Below are 22,514 nucleotides of genomic sequence, written 5' to 3'. Positions count from 1 at the left end.
GATAGCAGGCTGCAGCGACAGAGTGCTAGTTTTTACCAACACAGGGTCATGCAGGCAGCCGGCATCAGCAACAGTAGCTTGCAGCTCACAGCTCACAGCTCGTATCTCACATTGCTTAAGGCAACGTTGGTAATATTTATACCTGACAGGTGCCGGGTTTGACGCAAGTTTGCTGGACATAAGACGTCAATTAAAGATGTCACTAGGAAGTGACAGTTATCAGTTGCTCATTAGAGTTCCATTACTAATCAAAACATAGCAAGCGGGGATTTCCAGGTTTGCTAAGTTTTTATCTTGTTGAAGAACTCGGAGTGTTATCTAGGAATATCAGATAGTGACTGCTGCTCTGTCATTGCACTAATTGGTCGCAAAGGAAGTAGCAGAGAGTCATGCTGGAATGTGGCTCTGTTCGTGTGAGGCCAGAGATGACTTTTCAGAAAATCGCACTTGAACGGTTATGCCAATATAGGGAATAAATGGATTTATAGCCGAATAGGGGCATAAGGTCACAGTATCGATCAGGAACCTAGATAAGCACGCAACAACGCCACCATGTGGCACTCTATCATAATTGCCGGTGTTAACAATTAAGTGCTAGTGCCGAGAACTGGAAACCGCCTGCACAAATTAAACACTGAGTTAAAGTGAATGTATGGTTACAAAACGAATCCTAAAAAACACTGAAAGTTGCCAGTTATGGCTAGATCAACAAGGGAAACATCCATTCCAAAGCAGTCATTACATCGTACTGCTTTTAAAAAGCAGCTATTACAAAACAACAGCCTTTACAATGCATGCTATCACAACGCATGCATTACAACACATGTCACTACAACGCATGCCATTACAACGCAAACCATTACAGCGCATGCTATTACAACACATTATAAGGTAAGCAATGGAGATTTTTTAGTTTTAGGATGGGTATGGGTTTTGGGTTGGATGGGAATAGTAATTTTTACTCCTACACTATCCAGCACTTTCCCTACTGTTGTACTCGCTGGAGTGGGAATAGTAATTTTTACCCCTACACTATCCAACACTTACCCTACCATTGCACTCACTGGAGTGGAAATAGTAATTTTTTATTCATACACTATCCAGCACTTTCCCTACTGTTGCACTCGCTGGCGTGGGAATAGTAATTTTTACTCCTACACTAACCAACACTTACCCTACCGTTGCACTCACTGGAGTGGAAATAGTAATTTTTACCCCTACACTATCCAAACACTTATCCTACTGTTGCCATAAAAGTATTAATGCTTTGTAATGGTATGCATTGTAATGTAATGCACTGTAATGGTGTTTTTTTTTTAAAGTTTGATTTTGTAATGGTGGTTTTTAAAAATGCGTTGTAATGGCATGCATTGTAAAATCATGCGATGTAATGGTAGTTGTGATGTAAAATCCGTGTTGTAAAAGCATGCGTTGTAATTGTTTGCGTTGTTATGTCATATTTGATAGAGAAACTATAACTGACAGATTTTAGCAGTTTTGAGGACACAATGTCAAACCTGTGTCACAAATGGAATGCATTGTGTAGTTTGAGAGCCATTTCAAGCTTCTGCACAACGCACTCAAGTTTCCATGTTCATAGCGCACCAAATACTTGATTTTGCTTTGCATTCGGAGGATTAGAGTCCTCATTCTCACATTATAAAATCGAAACTACAAGTCCCACTCAGCAAAGCGCTAATCCTGCACAAAACGAGCTACTGTTGGAATGGATCTGCGATACCTGCCAGCTGTGTATTCTGAGCAGGTTTTCTTTAACTGTTGCTCTTTTCCTAACATTATATGTGGCTGTGTACACAGGGAAGTAGGCAGCCCCGAGATTCGCCTACCTAGGCTCAGTCAAACCTTGAAAATACCAATACACTACTACAATATTAGTTTATTGTGTCTGTATTTCTCTTCAGTGTGGTCAGATCTAGTCATTGATATCTTTAAATTATAGAGCTGTACTCAATAAAAACGTCTACTTCTACTCATCAGGGATGTACATTTGTATTCTAAATGAAAATATGTGTGCACCTACGTCATAATGTATGAATTTGGCCCAAATAATTTAATTGTTGTCAACAAAGGTTATCAAACGCTCCTTTATTGTGGATCTGCAAAACTATGTAGTTTTGATCTTACATGAATTTATGCTTTTGAAACACAATATCGTTTGCCGGGACTTCAAGAGATGTTTCCACATGAGAGCAGGAGTGTGCGAGAAATTCACGAGAAAATGCCCTATGGTGACTGGTTCCAGCAGGTATCTGACTCAGCGAGAAAATGTCTGTGCGAACCAGTCTGCCATATGTAAAATCATGCAATATAAAATAGCAATAATTTGCAGAATAATGTGTAAGGAATTTCATGAATTTCAGCGGCATAATTAAAATTTCACAGAAGCACAATAGACTCTAAAATAGAAAGCAAAAGAACATTAAAGTGATATTAGTGTTAACCTGGGTACTACAGTAAGGGAGATTCTCACGAGTTTAATAATTCATCTGCATGCAGGCGGTCTCAACACCACCCCATTTATCACTGTATTGGAACGGAGGAATATGCTGTGATATTTAAAAACTGTTCACCCCATTTTTCAAGTGCTGGACCCACAGCGATGGCGCCAGCTGTCTCCATGATTAAGCATCATCTGAAACGCGACCAGCCTCCAGAGGACCCGAGGTGCTGCGTGTTCAGGGCTTACAAAATGTTCCTTGAATTTTGATAACTCCCTATATTCCAGTGGGAGCCCCATCCTGCTACAGCTCCCAGTTATTACTCGACCACTGGAGCTGAAAGCAAGGCTATTGCCTGTCTGAGGCATCCAGCATTTAAATATCTCATCTTCCTGTAAGGTGGATAGCATAAGGGATGTCTCATAACTCCGATAACCACGTTTGCTTCATTGGAAGTTGACCTTGAAGGTTGTCCATACAGCAATCCCCGTTGAGACAGGAGCACAGGTTTGAGGATAGGTATGCTCCTCAGAAACCTCCAAACCAAGTATAGTGGAAGTCCTGACGCAGCATGTATGGTTACCGACAGGGCAAGAGTTGTGCCTCAAAGCTGTACTGTAACTTATTTTAATTACAACGCCTTCGAGCACTGAACGAGCGAGCAGCACAAGCTAGTCATTCCATCAAGCATGAGGTTTGGTGGAGTTCTATGTAAAGCTTTTTTTAATTAGGATAAATTAATTAATTTTAAGGTGTGTGGAGATGCACAATTTAAGCTTCACTCCCATACGTCACCAAAGAGCAATACTTCTACTGTGTGCCTTAACCTTATTAATGTCAAGTGTAGTACTAGACAGACTGCTTGAGTGCAGTCACAGCAGAAATTAGGAAGGTGTATAAGTGTGTGCTCTAATATTTGCATTATGATGTTACACATTAAAGCTTTCCTTCACTATTATCTTTATGTACTTCGTGTTCCACTGCTTTTACTGAAATTTCATTTCTTATGTATTCATTTATTGATTTTCACATGTATTCTATAATCGTAGGTTCACCTTTATTCATGTATTCAAAGTGTACACTGAATGCCTTTGGTCCTCAATGTTTAGCCTTCAATGTGAAAGTTTTGTTTGCGCTGCAATGTTCTTTCTTTGCATGTGCGTTCACATGATCTCATTGACAGTGAAAGGAATAATGTGCATTAGAGATAGAAAGGTCCGGAAGGAGAACATTTGGTAAGAATGAGAGGTGCTAGCATGCTAAGAGAAGACTCCTTCCTATTCATGTCACACCAGAAGCAGGGAGGCATCCAAGGTCGTCCTGATGTTCAAACCACAGGATGGGAAAATCGAGTGAAGTTGCCAATTTCTGCTGTGAGAAGATGGAAAACTACTGGCGCCGATGGCGTGGAATTCTCAAATAATTAATAAATAAATTATTTTTCCTCTCCATCGTCCATCGAAATCCCCCCTTACTTGGCCCACCACCCCACCGCTGTTACCTGCATGGACCGCGGCTGTTCTGTGGGTTTAATTGGTATTCAAGCTGTTTTTAGTCTCTAGGGAAGATTTTCTTGAACATTCTGAGGTACAGAGTCTCTGCTTTTATTCTCTCTGTGTGGCTTTATGCTATGCATTGCCTTGATTTGGAGACCTTCTTCTGAAAGCTTCACCATGCTTCCACCTTCCTGCTATCCCTGACTTAGGGGCCGATTAGGATGGCGGATGGACTTTGTCCGTCTGCCATCCGCTTGTAGGAAGGGACCGTCCGCCAAAGGGTCGGAAGTCTGGTGCGACGAATTAGGATGCACCCGCCACAGTGGCAGGTGCATCCTGCATTTTTTAAATTGTGGCGGGTGGTGCTGAAAGCACCGTCCGCCGCAATGCTAAAAATGCATGTTGTGCGTTTCAAAGCACAACATGACAGGCACTGCGCAGTGCCTGCCATGTTGTACTTTGAAACGCAGGTACCCCCCATGTGCACCCCCCACACCCCTTCACCCTGGGGGCCCGCAACATGCCCCCAAAGCAAAGACCGTATGCCTTTGCACCGCGGCAATGCCGCCGTGGAAATGCATAGGACCGCTGGCATCTTAATATGATTGGAGGTGTCTCGCAGACACCACCACCATATGTAAGCACTTTTTTCTGCCGGTCGCGAAGGCGGCCGGCGGATAAGCGATGGACAGTCTTGCCGTCCACCGCAGACTTCCCCGCCATCCTAATGTGGTGGGGGGTCATTTCTGTGAGGATGGTGGACGGATTGCCCCCGACAGGCCGGCGGAGTCTACCGCCAGCCCGGCGGGGGCAATCCGTCCGCCATCCTAATCGGCCCCTTAATTAGGTTTCCCCAGTTGTCTCTAATTGAGTTTAATCAAATCACAAAAAAGATCCCTGTACCAAGGACAGGTATTCTATTTACTCAACATGAGAGTGCACTAGCTCTGGACCTATTATTACAATGCGCCAGAAACAACCCCCTTTCTCTTTACAGTGAGGTGTGTTTTCTCTAATGTTTTTGCTGTCCATACACAAAGCAATGCTTGTGTCTTGGAAACTTAAAAATACAGGGTGGCAATCAACTCAAAGTGTCCAATGAACTGCCCTCAATCAAACAGTCCATCATTCCACACTCAAACAGGTGAAAGAATGAAAAAATGTGTGGTGGAGAGGAAGGCACCTCACGGGCGAACAACCCTCGGGGAACTTGGCAGATGTTCTTACCAATTCTATGCCCCTTTCTCATCATCGGTTGCCATTCCAATCCAGAAGGAAATGAGTGTACAAAACACAGAAAATGTACAACACAAAGGCAAAAATGCGTGTAAAGAGGTGCTAGACAGAAAGCTTACAGCAATAGCCAACTAGTGTGACCAACATAAACGAGTGACATAAAATCATCAGACACACTCACTATATATCTTTATTGTTCGTATTAGTGTGTGCTGGTGAATTAAAACGGCTGGTAGCTTAATAATGCGTACCAATACCAATTGCGTACCAATACCAATTGGTACGCATTATTAAGCTACCAGCCGTTTTAATTCACCAGCACACACTAATACGAACAATAAAGATATATAGTGGGTGTGTCTGATGATTTTATGTCACTCATTTATGTTGGTCACACTAGTTGGCTATTGCTGTAAGCTTTCTGTCTAGCACCTCTTTACACGCATTTTTGCCTTTGTGTTGTACATTTTCTGTGTTTTGTACATTCATTTCCTTCTGGATTGGAATGGCAACCGGTGATGAGAAAGGGGCATAGAATTGGTAAGAACATCTGCCAAGTTCCCCGAGGGTTGTTCGCCTGTGAGGTGCCTTCCTCTCCACCACACATTTTTTCATTCTTTCACCTGTTTGAGTGTGGAATGATGGACTGTTTGATTGAGGGCAGTTCATTGGACACTTTGAGTTGATTGCCACCCTGTATTTTTAAGTTTCCAAGACACAAGCATTGCTTTGTGTATGGACAGCAAAAACATTAGAGAAAACACACCTCACTGTAAAGAGAAAGGGGGTTGTTTCTGGCGCATTGTAATAATAGGTCCAGAGCTAGTGCACTCTCATGTTGAGTAAATAGAATACCTGTCCTTGGTACAGGGATCTTTTTTGTGATTTGATTGATTAGAGTGGAGGGCGATCACCTTTGTACCTTCTGTTTCCCTCTTAGCTCCCCTTGTGTTGGTATCTAATTGAGTTTAAGACTGGTTTAAGCAACTTTAGATTTCTTCATGCGCAGACAGGAGGATCAAAACCTGTATACGGATCATCAAATCCTATTTCTAATCTTCTGCATTGCGGCAACAGAATTTCTTGTAAAGTTTATGCTACTAAGACTTAACTTCATTCAATGATTTGGCTTTTCCGTGGTGATTTTGTATCTTTACAATATGATTTTTGAGATTCATAATATTTCAATTTGGCCGCATAATTTGTAATAAAACCTACTTAACCTTACTTAGTAACTCCTGGTCCTTAATGTGTGGCTAAATGGACTACACCGTAAATTGAATGTTTGAATTATATTAACTCCTCTTTACCTCTCAGTCAACTAAAAAGATCAATTGCTGGATAAATGGTAAGACCGACCCAGTGCTCTAGCATGTGTTACCAGAATGTTGTAGTTTGAATAGCATCTGACATTAATATTTGTCCTAAATATTGTCTATAAAAACCTAACCTAACTAACAGAAGAATACCCAATTGGACTAAAGGATTCTAAACATTATAGGGGGCAGATGGGGTTTTGGAGTACAATATTATTTTTTGAAACCCTCACCTCATCATGTTAATGATTCATTACCGACCATTGTATATCTGATTTAATTTTTGCTGGTGTTTCTGGTGCAAGTTCCACCCTTCTAGATGTTCATTAGGTGTAATCATCACACTACATAATTTGTGCACTTGCAGTCTCACTAATTTTTATTGCACAGATTATGAGGTCCATTAAAGGTACATTGCCTGTCGATTGAGTACACAAAGTTCACCAGCCACGCAAGGACTAGGTGACATCCATTGCTTACAGATTTCATGCCTTGCTAGACGAATCAAATAGAAAATAAGTATCTTGTATGTAGATTATTGGCAGGGATTTATGGTTTCATCAATATGAAATATTAAATGGCAACTTTTTTTCATGTGTTGTAGAAAAATTGCAGATATTCTATTACTTCGTTCCAAAACAAGCTCATCCCACCGGCGGGAGATCCTTCTCCCACCTCGCCACCAAGACATGGAACAGCCTCCCACTGAGCCTACGACAGACCCAAGACCTGCTGACCTTCAGGAGGATACTAAAGACCTCTGGCTGTTCAATCAGGAGCCCCCCCCCCCCGCCCCAGCGCCTTGAGACCCTCGCGGGTATGTAGTGCGCTTAACAAATGACTGATTGATTGATTGATCCCAAGATGACACATGTCTTGCTTCTGGGTTCTTCTCATTGAAAAAAGTAGACATTTATGTGACGTCTTGGTAATCCTGTACAGCGTTCAGATATGATTACCTTAAGGTAGCTGATTAGGGCAGCGGAATAAACAGAGATTAAAGAGAGATGCCATAAGATTTCCATCTCTGACTTACGCAAGTATCCTTCCAAGGGTCTGTAGGCTGATTATGGTTTGGCATTCTCTGCCAAAACTAATCACTGGTAGACTTCCCACAGATTGTATCTCTTCTAAGCGAGTCTTGTGTGGCCCACCACAATGACAGGTTAACATATTTGAACTAAATATAGCAGCAATGCACTTTCTGTTATAATGCTCCAAGTTAGAAGATGGGGGCAGTTACACAACTGTCCCTAATAGCTTATTCCCACTTCCATCACTGGGGGCATAGTGTGTCTTGAATACATGGTGGTGTGTCTGGGGAGTTCCAGATTGGTGCAAAGCCACTGTGATATTGTAAGCCCAATATTTGTCTAATGTTGAATCAAAGAGTAGCACTGGCTCTCAATCATTTCAGGCAAAACCTTTCGAAAAATGAAGGAGCTCAAAAATTATATAGAAATATTTTCAGGTTAATGTCTTTGAGCATATTATGCAATTACATACATGTACATGCAACATCTGGGTGAGAAAGCAGCATTCTGCAATTCTTGAATTGAAAAGCATAACAATAGATTAAGGAGTCAGGATTTGCTAGAACTCCACCTGTCCAACTGGTTTCTTTTTTATAAGTTTTTTTGTACACTTTGATACCCAGATGAAACTATTCATTATACTTTGAATGTATTTCATTTATCTTAAAGGTTTTGTATAGCGTGAACAAAACCCTTGCGGGTATCAGAACGCTTTACAGGCAAATGATCGAGACACTCATAACAAAAATATAGTGTAGAATGAAAACAATAATAGATAAACTAATACAAATTGACAAATATATACAAAGATATACCAATAGTTCAGGTGAATTTGGCCATGAGAATAGATTTTAGTTCTTTTTGGAAGAATGCCATGGAAGGGTTCCGTCTTGTTTCTGGGGGCAAGGCATTCCAAATCCTGGGAGCCATTCCTGAGAAGGTCCGATTGTAAATTATCTTCTTAGAAAAACGTTGTGGTTTCAGTAGCAGGTTATTTCAGCTCCTGGTGGCTCTGTTACCACTAGATAGCACCAATTTGTCAGCTAGGTAACTAGGTGTATTGTGATGTAATGCCCTGTGCATCATACAGGCGATTTTCAAGTGGATTCTTGCCTCAAAAGGTAGCCAGTTGAGGGCACGAAGGTCAGGGGAAATGTGACAGTTTCTGTGATGAGTCTCGCCGCTGAATTGATTAAAGCTCTTAGCGGGGCCGTTGTCGATTTGGGAAGGTCACAGAGAGCGACACTCCCATAGTCCACTCTAAATTACTCGCGCTTGAACTGCCTGCTTCAAGTCATCTGCGGTCAGGAAGGGTTTGAGTTTTCTCAAGGTGTTCAACTGAAAATGTGCTCCTTTTGTGAAGGCGCTGATGTGTTTCTGCATATTTAGTTTACTGCCTAGAATTACTCCCAGCAATTTAGCTAACTCGATAATGAGAGGTTGACCATTGAGTGTTGTCAAGTGTTTCAACCAATCAAGGATGATGGTTGATTGGCTGGGGGCGATTAAAAGGAATTCGGTTTTGAGGGTGTTTTGTTTCAGATGGTTTTTGCTCAGCCAGGTCTGGGTTTGTTGGAGGATTACATTGAGAGATTTGATGTCCTTCAGTGAGTGGATCTTCATGTAGAGTTGTGTATCATCTGCATACATGTGATAATGGACAATTTAAGACCTGAGAAGTTTGGTGAGTGGTTCCAGAAAAAGGTTGAAAAGTGTAGTCGAGAGGGATGATCCCTGTGGCACTTCTAAGGTGACTGGAGTGGGCTTGGATAGAGATTGATTGATCTTGACTCTTTGTGTTCTACCTTGAAGGAAGGAGGAGAACCCATTAAGAAAAGCCCGGGATAGACCCATTCTGTATTTTATGGAGGTCAAGCAAGTTGTCGTGCTTGACCGTGTCGAAGGCCGAGGATAGGTCAATCAATATTAGTAGACATGCTTTGTTTTGGTCCAGGATTGTTAAAGCATCGTCAATTATGTGGGTCATGGCTGATTCAGTACTGTGTCCTGCACGGAATCCCGATTAGTATTGATCAAGCAAGCCAAATTGATCTATGTGGTTGCCAAGCTGCGAGTGAACACATTTTTCAAGCAGTTTGGCCGCGTTGGGGATGTTGGATAATGGGCGATAGTTATTCAGGTCAGAAGGGTCCACCGATGGCTTCTTTAGGAATGCGCATACCTGGCCTGCATTGAGGATTTCAGGGATGGTTCCTTGAAGGAGCTAGGTGTTTATAATGTGGTCCATATAGGCAACATCAATGGAATGAAGACTCTTAAGTAATTTGTGGGAAGAGGGTCTGTGTAGTGGTTGGACGGATTCAGGGCGTAAGAGTTTTCAAGATAGTTTCTTCACTGTAAGTATTGAAGGATAACCAGGAGGTGTTGTTTTTGAGGTCTAACTTTACGGGCCATAGGAGAGTGTCCATGTGAGTAACTGTATGGGATGATAGGTCATTGCGCAAATTTGACTTTATGATTTCTGTTTTTCTAATGAAGTAAGAGGCAAATTCCTCGCAGTTGATTAACGTGCCTGCGTTAGCTTGGGAAATACTTTTCTGAGCAAAAATAAGTGGAATGGGGTTGAAAAGAAAAGGTAATTTAGATAAAATAGACATTTTAACTAAATTCACCCACCCATACATTTCTATGGGAATATTTTTCCATTTACCCAACAGACTCTCAATATCTCTTATGGCACTGTTTATGTTTTTTACTAGACTCCTGTCCTTATCTTTTGGGACGGAATTCCTAGATGTCTTATCATTTACAGGTTATCTTTTCTCATATTTTAAGGACCAGGTCATGATTTTAAATTTGGATTCATTTTCTTATATATATATCCTGAAAAGGCAATGAATGACGCTACAAACTGCTTGACGAGTAAAATGATTTCAAAAGGATCTGCTGTACGCAGAATTATATTGTCTGCATATAAGGTAAGTTGTAAGGAATTGTATTATTGTTATTTGGAGTGGGTGACTACCCACCTCAAGGAATAATCACATTCCTTGTTAGGGTGAACCCCTCCAAGGCACTAAATTAATCTGAGTGCAACTCCTTGGTAGCTATGGCACAGAGCAGACAGGCGTAACTTAGAGCAATGTGTAAAGCATGTATAAAATACCAAAACAGTAATGAAGTCAAAATACAAAACAGCAATAACCCCAAACCAAATCAGAATAATACAGTAATATGTATAAACAAATTGACACCAAATTGATAAAAGTCTAATAAAGGAGACTGGAAATATGAAATTTTATAGTCGTAGGTAGGAATAGCACTTAGAACCATTCAGTGATAATGATAGTCATTGGTTTTGATAGACTGGGACCTAGGAGCAATTTGGCGCTGGCCACGATGGAGCACAGGTCGGATATGTAAATGTAGATTCATTTATATAGCGCTGTATCACCGACCGGTTTCTAAGCACTTGCTTAGGGAACCCGTCCTGGTATTCCCCTGTTAGATAACCCATTACTGGGCATCCTCAAGGTGAAAGCCAGGCATCCCGCTGCGAGGGGCCGTCGTGGAGATTAAGCAAGCTATTGCCCAGAGTTGCAGAGTGGGACTCCATGATTGGAATAGGCGCCGAGGGGAGAATTGTCAGGTCCGGGGAAATTTGAGCCCAAGACCCGCTGAGGCGGGGAATTGAACCCTGGTCCGGACCAGACCTCTGCATCAGGGTCTGCCGCTCCAACCACGTGAGCCACACTTCTCCACCAGGTTTGTCCTCGTTAACGATTTTACATTCTACGCTTAGTCCTTTAAGTCCCAAATCAAGCAGGAGCCCACTTAGAGAGGGGGTGCAAGGGAGCAGGGCCCAGTCCAGTCCACTTGCCACTGGTCAGCTGGACAGGTGCAGGAAAGGCCATTTGAGTCTTGTTGCATCCTTGTAGCATGAATTGGAGGTCAGCCGTATGATCCTTTGTGAATGTATTTCATGGTATGACTGTGCAGGCTTATTGTGGAGTACAATCACAAAAGCTGTCTTGGGTCCAGACGGACTCATTTACACAACCTTAAATACAACCCTGGGTAGCTATGTCTTTGAGCCGCAGGGCTTGAACAAATAATCTAGTGTAAAGCATTTATCAATACCAAATGATGAAATAAGAATGCCACGCAACACAAAAGAAACATGACACTAATATATGGAAAACGAATATAATTTTTTTTATTTAGACTACAAGATGAGCAAAAACCACCTTAGGGTTCCAGAAATATTTGTTTTTAAAGAAATTGTAATTGTTAATCCAATCACAAACAAGCATTGGTAACTGCGACGTTGCAAAACTTTTGAAATGTTTGCAAGAATTAGTGTGACTACTTTGGCCTGGCTTCTTTGACCAAATCTGACAGGGAGACCGTCTGGGGAGGGGGTGGGGGGATTGGGGCAATGTGGTATATTTGGACAGTTACCTGGCCACTAGAGCAATTTCTAGTCCAGTTCCAAACTTTACATCACAAACGCCATAAACCTCAATGGAGTGGTCCTGATACAGGACATGAAGATGCTCAAGGATGCTCTGAGTACTGTGCGGTCAACAGGGGTGCTGTTATTCCTCAGTCCACGAGCAAGGTGGAGTGACTTTTGCCACGGAGGTTGGAATCCTTTGAATTCCCCTTTGAAACTGTAGAAATCCAGCTGCAGGTGGGCTACAGGTCTCTGTGTACAGAGGTCCATGAAAAATCTTTTAGTTGGGGCTGGTTTCCCTCTTGGTTGACCAATCTGGACTCAGAAGACACTCACATGTCGGCTGACTCAGGTGCAACTTTTGGCTGTCAAGGATTGGCCTCCTGCGGTGCCCAACGACAGATAGCAGCAAATCTTCTGTGGTGGCTAGCAAAATGCTGGTGTGGGCTACTTCAGCTGTGCTGACACTTGTGCAGGTTCCAGGGTTCAGTCCACTGTTACTTTGAGTCACTCCTTTGGTCTGGGGCACACATTTTCCCTGAGCCAGGCGCCACAGACACAGTCTTCTCTTCACTAGCCCAAGGTTCTGCAGTCCAGCAGATGGTGCAGCCTCTCTTTGTGCCGTTTGTGTGATCTGAGGTGTAGGGTGCCAGGGGTGCCATATTTATTCCCAGAAAGTGCACTGAGGGATGATGCAGTCACTAGCAAATGGGCTACCAGGTCACCTCTCTCTTGGTGAAGACTTTTTCCGGCTATGTGTGTCATCTAGCAATCCCAGAGTGCACTATTCTGCCCACTCTCAAGATGTCTGGACCTTTTAACGGATGTCAAGAGCTTGGTAGCCCACCTTAGAGGTGTGGCTACCTTAGGGCGACATGCCCACGGGAAAACCAGTTTGGGCACTGGGTTTCCCTCTTTCTCCCTGTCTCCAGCCTGTCTACTTGAACAAAGGGCAGTCCCACAGGAGTGTGAATACCATCTGGCCATCAAATTGAGATTTGCTTTTGAAGTTCGCCTTTTGAGCTAACACCCTGAGTGGCTTCCTGTGAAGGGGAGGTAACACCTCACCCTGTAGCAGGCTACTATTGTTGCTAAGCCACGGAGTCATTCATGATTCCCCAGGCGGGCAGAATGTTGTCTGATGGTCAATGTCTGTGAGGCTTCTGGACAACTGGATCACTGAGTGGCACCTTTCTAAAAGTTGCATTTCTTAATAGTGACATCAATTCGATGTGGGCATTAGGTCAGGTTTAATGCCACGATTATTTTGATACCTTACAGTACCCTGCTAGGTAATCTCATTCGCAACTTAGCCACGTTGAGGGGTCAGCCAGTAACCTATGTTAACCTACGTCTCTTTCTACAGCAAAACAACAATTTGAAAGTGTTGCTGTTAAGACATATATAAAATACATGTTCTACTTAATATTATACAGCTCCCTGCCTTAGATCTCTATAGGGATTCCTTTGAGAAGCTTTAAATATAGCTAAAGGATGGGGGGCTTTGACAAGCGTTTAAGCTGCAAAGTCAAATTAGCAGTGTTACCACTGCCCTTCCAGTCTGAAGTGGCAGACTGGGTGTCATTTTGTACATTGTCACACACAGGGTGGCACAAACAGAGCTGCAGCCCTCAGTGGGCATTTTGCCTTACATGCCCTAGGTACCATGGGTGAAATATACTAGGGACTTATAAGTAGGGATCGCCAATTGTACATATATTTTGCAATGAGTTATAACACTGGCACTGAGGTGTGATTAGCAGGCCTCAGTGCACTCTGAGAGTCAAGAAACCAGCAGCATCAGTCTACAAATGTGGGTGTGAACATACAAAATGAGGCATTTCCTTGCACCCTTGGCTTCAACTTTTTGTCCTGGGTTCAAGTGAGAGCATGTTCAGTACTTCAGGGATTTTCTCAGGTCACTGACAGCAGGTCCAAACCTCTTCTGTTCTTCCTCAGGTCCAACAGTGTTCTAAAGTGGGTGCCTAGATATGAAACATACATGCCTGGCATGGCCTAATGTTTGGGAATGGCTCTGGGATATGCACTAAACAATTAGGTAAACATTCCTGGGTTCAACCCTACCCACTTTGGGCATTTTCCAGATCGCCAAAGTGTTCCGTCACACTAAACTTGAGCTCTGAGGTTATAGGAGTGTATGAGGAGTGTACTATGGTAACCCTAGAGTCCTCTCACATCTAAACCTAAACTCCAAATTGGAACAGCCACTAAACCCATAATAAACCCAAAGACAGAAGTTTGGTGAAGAAAACAGAGTTTATTAGCAACCAGACAATGCATACACAAGAATTGTCTTGCTCTTCTGTTCCTGTCCTTTCAAAACCTGTTAGTCTCCAACATGATGATACTAGATATTCTGATTATGAACCTATGCAGTTGTGTATGTATGGAAAGCACTCTGGTAGCCTGGGGGCATGTTTTGCTCTATATCAAACTTTCTAATCAATAAAGACATAAAGAAATACATGAGAGACAAAGCCTACACAGGGTGACTTATTCACATTTAAAACGGAGGTTTTTGACATTCAAAATGATTTATTTTGTCATGTTGATACCAGTTGTTACACTGATTTAGTCAGGCTACAATAATAGGTCTGAAGCCACTGTCAGTGTAGGACCCTATACTATGTACTTTTATAAAAGTAAAAGTTATAAATTAGGACTATGCAAATATGCAAATTTCACCAAGGGAGATCACAGAGACACAACCACTGGTTATCATGGCTAAAGTGCACAAAGGTCTAATGCCAGCTAAAGTAAGGTCCAGCAAAAAGCTGAAAATCTGGAGTAGCCAGGCAGAAAAGGCAGATTTGCTACTGCAATTTTCTTAAAGAATCCCTGGGATGCAAAATGAATGATATATTGTCATCCTCCAACATTAGATGTGGTGTATGACTGCACGTATTAATTAGATCGGTCTAACCCATGATTATTAATTAGTATCAGGACAAGAGAGGAATCTGGGAGGAGACAATGCACTGTAACAACTATTTTGCACAAACTGAATTTTATTTTAACTGACAATAGTGTAAATAGGAAACCTTAGGCTTAATTGGACCAATAAGTGCAATAAGATCTATGACATGACACTGTAGACTGGTCTTTTCAAAACCAGTTCTCCCCTGAAGCTTTGAATTTGTTAGGAAGGTTTTAATTGTATTTTAGGATGGTTCTTTTGAAATGATATTTATGTTTGACACATTTTAATTAACTGAACAATAAATGTATTCATTCATTTATTTGGATGCTATAATTGTCAGATCTAATCAACTGAGCTAGGATTTCTATATAAGTATCAAATAAGAGAAGGGATAACAAGCATCCCTGTCTATTTCCTCTGGAGATTTGATACTTTTTGTTAAACTTCCATTTACCACAATCTGAGCACTGGGAGATCTATACATTGAATTCAAAGTGTTGACGAATTCTGAATTTAGCCAAGATATTGCCAGAAATTAATTTACTTAAGTTCCATTAGCACAACCACATATTTGACCTGAGTTAAGTGTTTTTATGGCTGGTAGATTTCAGTAAGTGACAGCCACATCAGTGGATCCTATCAATAAATGGGATCACTGACATAATACCGATGTGTACAAATTTGAAACTCAAAAATATCAGAAAATAAATGTCATTGACATAAATATTGGCTTGGTATACTTGACTAATAAAACTACAAATATTGAGATCACAAATATTGTTGTTTAAAATATCGATTTTTACTTTACTAAATGAAAATATTGAGAAACAAAAAGATTGTCACATTTAAATAAACAAATAAAAAGTCAAAAATATCGGTTCACACAATATTGGCTGTAAAAAATATAGCATGTTACAATGCATGCTATAACATTGCGTACTATTACAACGCGGTCAAAAAAATCGCAACTTAAAGGACCACTTGGTACGAGCAGCACTACCCAATGTAACACCTCCTCTAACACTGGATTCACACTGGGGCCTCACACCATTGGTAGGACACTCAAAATGTGGCAAATGCAATATGTGTGATTTTACTATGGAAGGGAAAACCTTCACATTTGAGAATGTTGTCATCAATTCAAGTACTTTTTCCAACTTAAACACCTGTAACGTCATCTGTTTGATACAATGCCCTTGCCAGAAGAACTACATTGGACAGATTACACAAAAAATCAAGACTCGTATCGGAAAACACCACAGCAGGATTCGTTGCAACACCCCCAATGTGCCACTAGTCGAACATTTAAACCTTGCAGGCCACAAAGACAATGAGATCAAGTGGACTGTGCTCAAGACTGTCAAACTACCAGCCAGAGGGGCTGACCTAGCACAGCTTTTGAATAAACAGGAACTAAAATTCATCATCCGTTTGGACACCATCAGAAATGGTCTAAACAGAAACGAAGACTGGACAACCTTAATCTAATCTCTGCAACTAAACTTCCCCTATTACCAACAGTAATAACCAAGGTTTCATTAATGGTTCACTTCCCATTTTTTAATTTTCTAAATGTAATGTTCTAAATGCCAGTAATCCTTCTACCATGTATTTGCATTTTAAATAATTCTCCCGCAAATATAAATGTCAATTACATTCCTTGAAATGTTCTATGTCACGAATCTACTCTACACCGGGTCTCATACAATGTACTTCCTCACTCACCCAACATGGATGCCAGTATTTCACTAACTAATTTTCTAAATGTAATGTTCTAAATGCCAGTAGTCCTTCTACTATGTATTCGCATTTTAACTAATTTTCTCGTGAATATAAATGTCAATTACATGCCGTTGAAATGTTCCATGTCACAAATCTACTCTACACCGGGTCTCATACAATGTACTTCCTCACTCACCCAACATGGATGTCAGTATCCCACTGAACTACGGGAGCATGCTTTCCCTAGCGTCCCATCACGTACAGATCACGTGACCTTCACCGCCCCCTTTTATCCATTCACTTCCGGCTTTCCCACACCAGCGATTCTGCTCAAGACGGCCCACAGGAACCATCGGTAAGACAGCGTTTTTTCCCCCCGGGGACCCTTCCACTGAGTGCCCCGCATACCTCTGATGTCCTTTCCCCCTTTTTAGGCAAATTCTTGTGATCGGCAAGTAACCGCCCTTCCTGTGATCGGCAAGCAGCTGCCGCCCACGGACACCCTCCTAGTTCCAATTTAACCCTGGTGCCGTAATTTACCAGTTGGGGTCATTTGTTAACATCGGAAATGGGTCTCAACCGTCTCCAATACAATTAGGTAAGCTCCCGCTCTTTCTGCTGTACACCACAGTCCCCTTCCATACCCCTTTCACGGCACTAACCTCCTCCCCTTATCCTACTAGCATGTACAAATTACTTCCATAAATCCTGGATCCTTCCTACCCTGCGTTCGCCATTCAGGTGAGTCCCTGCAACCTGTATGCTCATCTTAAAGAATGCGCCAGTCCCTTACCGCTGGTTCACGGCCCATATGTGCCTTTTTTTAATCTCGCACACTGTTATTCTTCACCTCTCTCATGGAACGGTCTACTTCTTCACCGTTAGCCAGTGGTTCTTTTAAATTCAAGAACCCTTCGCGCATTCTCATCACAGCTTATTAGATACCTACTCACTATCTCGTATCCAGCAATGGTTTTCCCCGCATCATTACCATAATATGAGGCCTTCACAAACACAGGTTGCCTACAACTTTTTACCAAGTTCCACCGTTCCTGTTACATGCCGGGATCACTATGCCTCCCTCCGTTTTATCAAGCGTCCGTCAGGCAGCATGTGTGCTCATAATTTCTCAGGCTTGTAACTCACTTAAGCCTGTTGGTTCACTTTTATTTCACATACTCAACAGATCAATGTTGCCATCGCTTTTTGTATTTTTTACCTTTTTCATAGTGTGGTTAAACTTCTGGAGGTCACATGTCATTTTACTTTTTGCTCCTTAAAATGTTTTAATGTTTTGTTTCCTGTCTTCCTCCCTGTTTCCTTTCTCTTCACAGGCAGGGTATTTTCAGACTTGCTAAACACTCTTGTCCTGATGATGATTTATGTATCTAGTTATAGATCGAAACATTGTCGACTCTCTAAACAGCATACACGTTAAACTCACTTGTTAAAGCAAGTGCATTACTGTTTACTTCTGAAAGCTTGCCTCCACTATTTGCATTGGCAAAAAGCTTTTTTTGTTTTGCCTGAAAAATGTGTGTTTATTTGTGATTGTCTTTATGTTCTGTTCTTGAAGGATACAGGACTGTGTCCCACTCAATTACGTTCTGATTTATTGCAAACAATCGCTTTTGAAATTATTAAATTCAAATGTGCGGCTGGACATCCTAAGCTCAATATAGTACTGATTCTGGTCTATATTCACTGTTTTTTACTTATAATTGTTTGAAGGACCAATTGTTTTTCATAACTAGCTGACACCCAGGGTTCTTCCTACCTTGCGGGTTCCCTTGTTAATAAAAAACACCTACAAGATACCAAGACATAGAAATACCTGGACACATAATGAAAGCCTTCCTTTTAAAGACAACCTAAACAATGACAAACAAATCCTAATATTCTCTGCATGAGATAACTTACTAAAACTTGTCAAATCTGGTTGATGGATGGGAGCTCAAAAATGTGTCCCAAACCATTCACTCAGAAATACACCACACATGGTGAATATCAAAAGCACAAATATCCCATTTGTCCATTGCCTACTACCAAATAAACAAAGCAACACTTACTACGATGTCTTAAACCACACTAAACATAAGAAATAACTACTAGCCACAAATAATAATCATAGACTTTGAACAAGTCAATATTCCAACCAATTCAAAACTGTGCCCTCACACAGCCATACATGCCTGTTATCATTTCAGTCAAATTATAAGAAGACACACCAAACATTTAGGGCCTTATTAAGAATTTGGCAATCCTGTGGACCGCCGTATTGTCGGTAGCGGTCTGAGTGCAGTGAGCTTGGCAGTTCAACCAATGTATTATGATTTGGGTGGATCGACTTTGCAAAAACTGCCGGTGGACAGCCGAGACCGCCAGCAGACCCGCCGGGTTCGTGGTTAGGAAAAGGCAGCCACCATATGGCGTTACAGGGGAGCTGCACCGGCGAGCGTATTATGAGTTGCCTGATCCATGAGAAGACTGCAGCAGTCCGACTGCCTGCTTCAAGGTAGAGGTGACAAAGGATTTGAGGTGCGTACTCACCCATTTCTTCTTCTTCCAGGCAGATTCCAACATTGATTCCTTTCTCCAGGTCCCGCTTCACAGCAGGTTCTTCACCCCAAGGATTACAACCCCGTTTGTGACGATCTTCAGGTGATTCCTTTTCGAACCATATACCCATTGCCAGGACTGCCCACATATGGGCTTGTCCCCAGTAATGGGTATATGGTATTTTTCCAAATATATAATTTGCAGTCGAAATGCACACACAGGCTGTAAAGAGCGGGAGGAGGCAGAAATAAGGTTTTAAGTTATTTATTCTTAAAATAGTATAAAGACCCACTGGTGCTAGACTCCAGGCATCTCTCCAGTTCAGCTCCAGGCATCAATACATTTGCAAAAATTACTTACCCCTACTGCAAGATCATCACTTCCACTCCGCAGGCCCCGTGGTCAACTCTTAATTCAGCAGTTTTTGGACTGCCAGTGCGGAGGACTGCTGGAGGGGGCAGATGCGGTCCTACGGCGGTCGGACCGCCAAGCTCGTAATAAGGCCCTTAGTGTAGAATATGCTACAAACACTCAATTTCCCTTTGAAATAAAAGAAATGATAGCAATAGCCTGTGTCCCTGTCACAAAGGAACTAACTACTATGATTTACAAATAGAATGCCCTTTCAACCAATAAAATGAAGAAAAGCTAGGGCCCCTTATGGATTATTTCAAAGACACTTATGTTGGCAGACTACATCGCTACATACACAAATACCAACCCAAATTCCAAATACCAAAAGTAGAATGGCTACGACAAAACAAAACAGTGGTGGAATGGCATGATACCTTCCAATTCAACACAACAAGGAGGGCTGGGAGAGATTTATAGATCTGCATCTGTTCACTCCCAATTATTTTCACCAGCTCACTGTAAACACCTGGGTGTTAGAGAGGTAAAGAGAGTAGCCTAGCTGAATGGGGATATTTCTTTTTAAGGACAAATTTCCTCACCCACCAGAGGTGGCATGCTTCCTCATTGGAATCTCCTTGCACAAGACAGTTTATCAAAGTGTGGGCTACCACTCCCTCACTGAGAAGGAGGAGCTCTTCAGATGCTTTCAGAGAATGGGAAGAAACACGGTGATGAACTGAAGGGGGTGAGGTATGCATAGCGTGAAGAAAAAGATGGGGCGATTAACTCTGCTGAGGTGTGTCTCTCCAGTGACACACGTCAGCAATTAAGCAACCTCTGCATGGTCTTTTCTTTTAACCCTGACCCAGGCATGCATGAATACACTTGTACACTTGTCCTGGAGTTAGTTTTAATCACCCTATCACTTTCGTCATACTCTGTATACCTCTCTCTTTACCTCTCTAAGACCCAGGTGTTCACGATGCCTTCCAACTCACGGTAGGCACAACTCAACCTACATTTTACAGAAGCATTACAAAATGAGCAAAGCTACCAACAACTATGCATGGAGACATATGTAGCCCAAATTGCACCTGTACTGAGCAAAAAAAAATGTAACGTCCAATCTTCTTAAACGATAAAGAAGTAGATATCATAGAAGTGGTAGCCAAAATCATATTATAAAATAAACAATAATCTACAGAAGTATCAAAAATCTATCACAAAATCTAAACCAACATGACAGATCATTTTTGATATAAATAATAAACTAAATATTGCATTATAAAATAATATATACATTATTTGAATGAAAAATGTAAAACTCAATAACTGAAGAAAATCTGCCAATCAAATAAATAAATACAATCACATAATATTTACACAAACAATGAAACAGATCAATTTCCACTTAAAACAAATAAAATAAAGTCGATTTGCTTTTCTGCAGCTGAGGATCTTCCTCTGTATACATGTAGTTCAAAATAATAATCCACCAAAAATGGGAAAAGGATTTTCCAAAAAGTACAAAATATGCACAAATAAAATGAATCCAATAAAGATCCGTCAAAGCAATCCAAAGTAACTTGAAACCATAAAACATCCCAAAAAAGTGCCTAGAAAAAGAAATGCCCCTGTAAACCCGAAAAAAAGCAATTCAAAGTTTAACAAAAATTGGTTTATTATAAACCAAAAGTGATTTCCCTAAAAATAAAATGGTAACTCCCAGCCTGTTCCATTCAACAGCAGCACCTTACCGCTAACTGGATCACAGAAAACAGACTAATAATTACACAAACAGACTACAAAATAGGATGCGGAGGTGAATGGGGATAAAGTACAAATATTGAATACATGTATTCAAGATTCCTAAAAAATTTTAAACCTGTAAAGATTTAACAAAATGTTAAAAAACAGTTGAATAATTGCAAAATATATATTAAATAATCACATAAAATACATACACTTATTTAATGCATACTGAAAAATTATGTTGAAAATATGGATATAAAGATTTTAACAAATGTTAAAAAATTTTAACAATGGAAAGAAGTTGGAAAATGTACAACATACAATACTATGTATATCTGATTTACATTTTTATGTAAAAATAAAAATGTATTAAAAATGCTCCATTTAAATAATTGTATATACTTATTTTCAAGTAGAAATATATGTTTAAAAAGGTAAAATTAGACATTAAATACATTTTGAAAACATAAATAAAATTAGAAAAATGTGTTACGTCTTTGTTCTATACAATATGTTTAAAATAATCATTTTTTATAAACATATACCTATTATTTAATTATATTTCGAAACACCAACAATACTTATTAAATGACACAAACTATTTCTACTACATACAAATACAATTTAAACAAAGTACACACTAAAATAAATAAGTTAAATAATGACATTTGAACGTAAACAACTAAACACCAAAGGGATGACATATACTACTCCTACTTCAAGTTATACCAATCTGGGGAAGGTGTTGGACACTAATGGGGTTGACAATTAGTAGTCTCACTCCAATCTTTATGAAGTTGGTGAAGATTTTGGACACTAAATTGGTGACATTTACAAATCCACTCAAATATATACCAATCTGGGGAAGGTGTTGAACACTCAAGGGGTGACATTTATTATTCCCACTCCAACCTATGCCAATTTGGGGAAGGTGTAGGACACTAAAGGGGTGGCATTTACTATTCCCACTCCAATCTATACCAATTGGAGGAAGGCGTTGGATACTAAAAGAGTGACATTTACTATCCCCACTCCAATCTATTCCAAGTTGGGGAAGGTGTTAGACACTAAAAAGATGATATTTACTATTCCCACTACAATTTACATAAATTTGGAAAAGGTGTTGGACACTAAAGGTGTGACATTTACCTATTTTCACTCCATTTCAAGACAATTTGGTGAAGTGATTGGAAACGAAAGGGGTGACATTGACTATTTCTCTTATAAT

Source organism: Lissotriton vulgaris, chromosome 9 (assembly GCF_964263255.1).
Source record: "Lissotriton vulgaris chromosome 9, aLisVul1.2, whole genome shotgun sequence".
Taxonomy (NCBI): domain Eukaryota; kingdom Metazoa; phylum Chordata; class Amphibia; order Caudata; family Salamandridae; genus Lissotriton; species Lissotriton vulgaris.
This window is presented reverse-complemented; position numbering follows the sequence as displayed.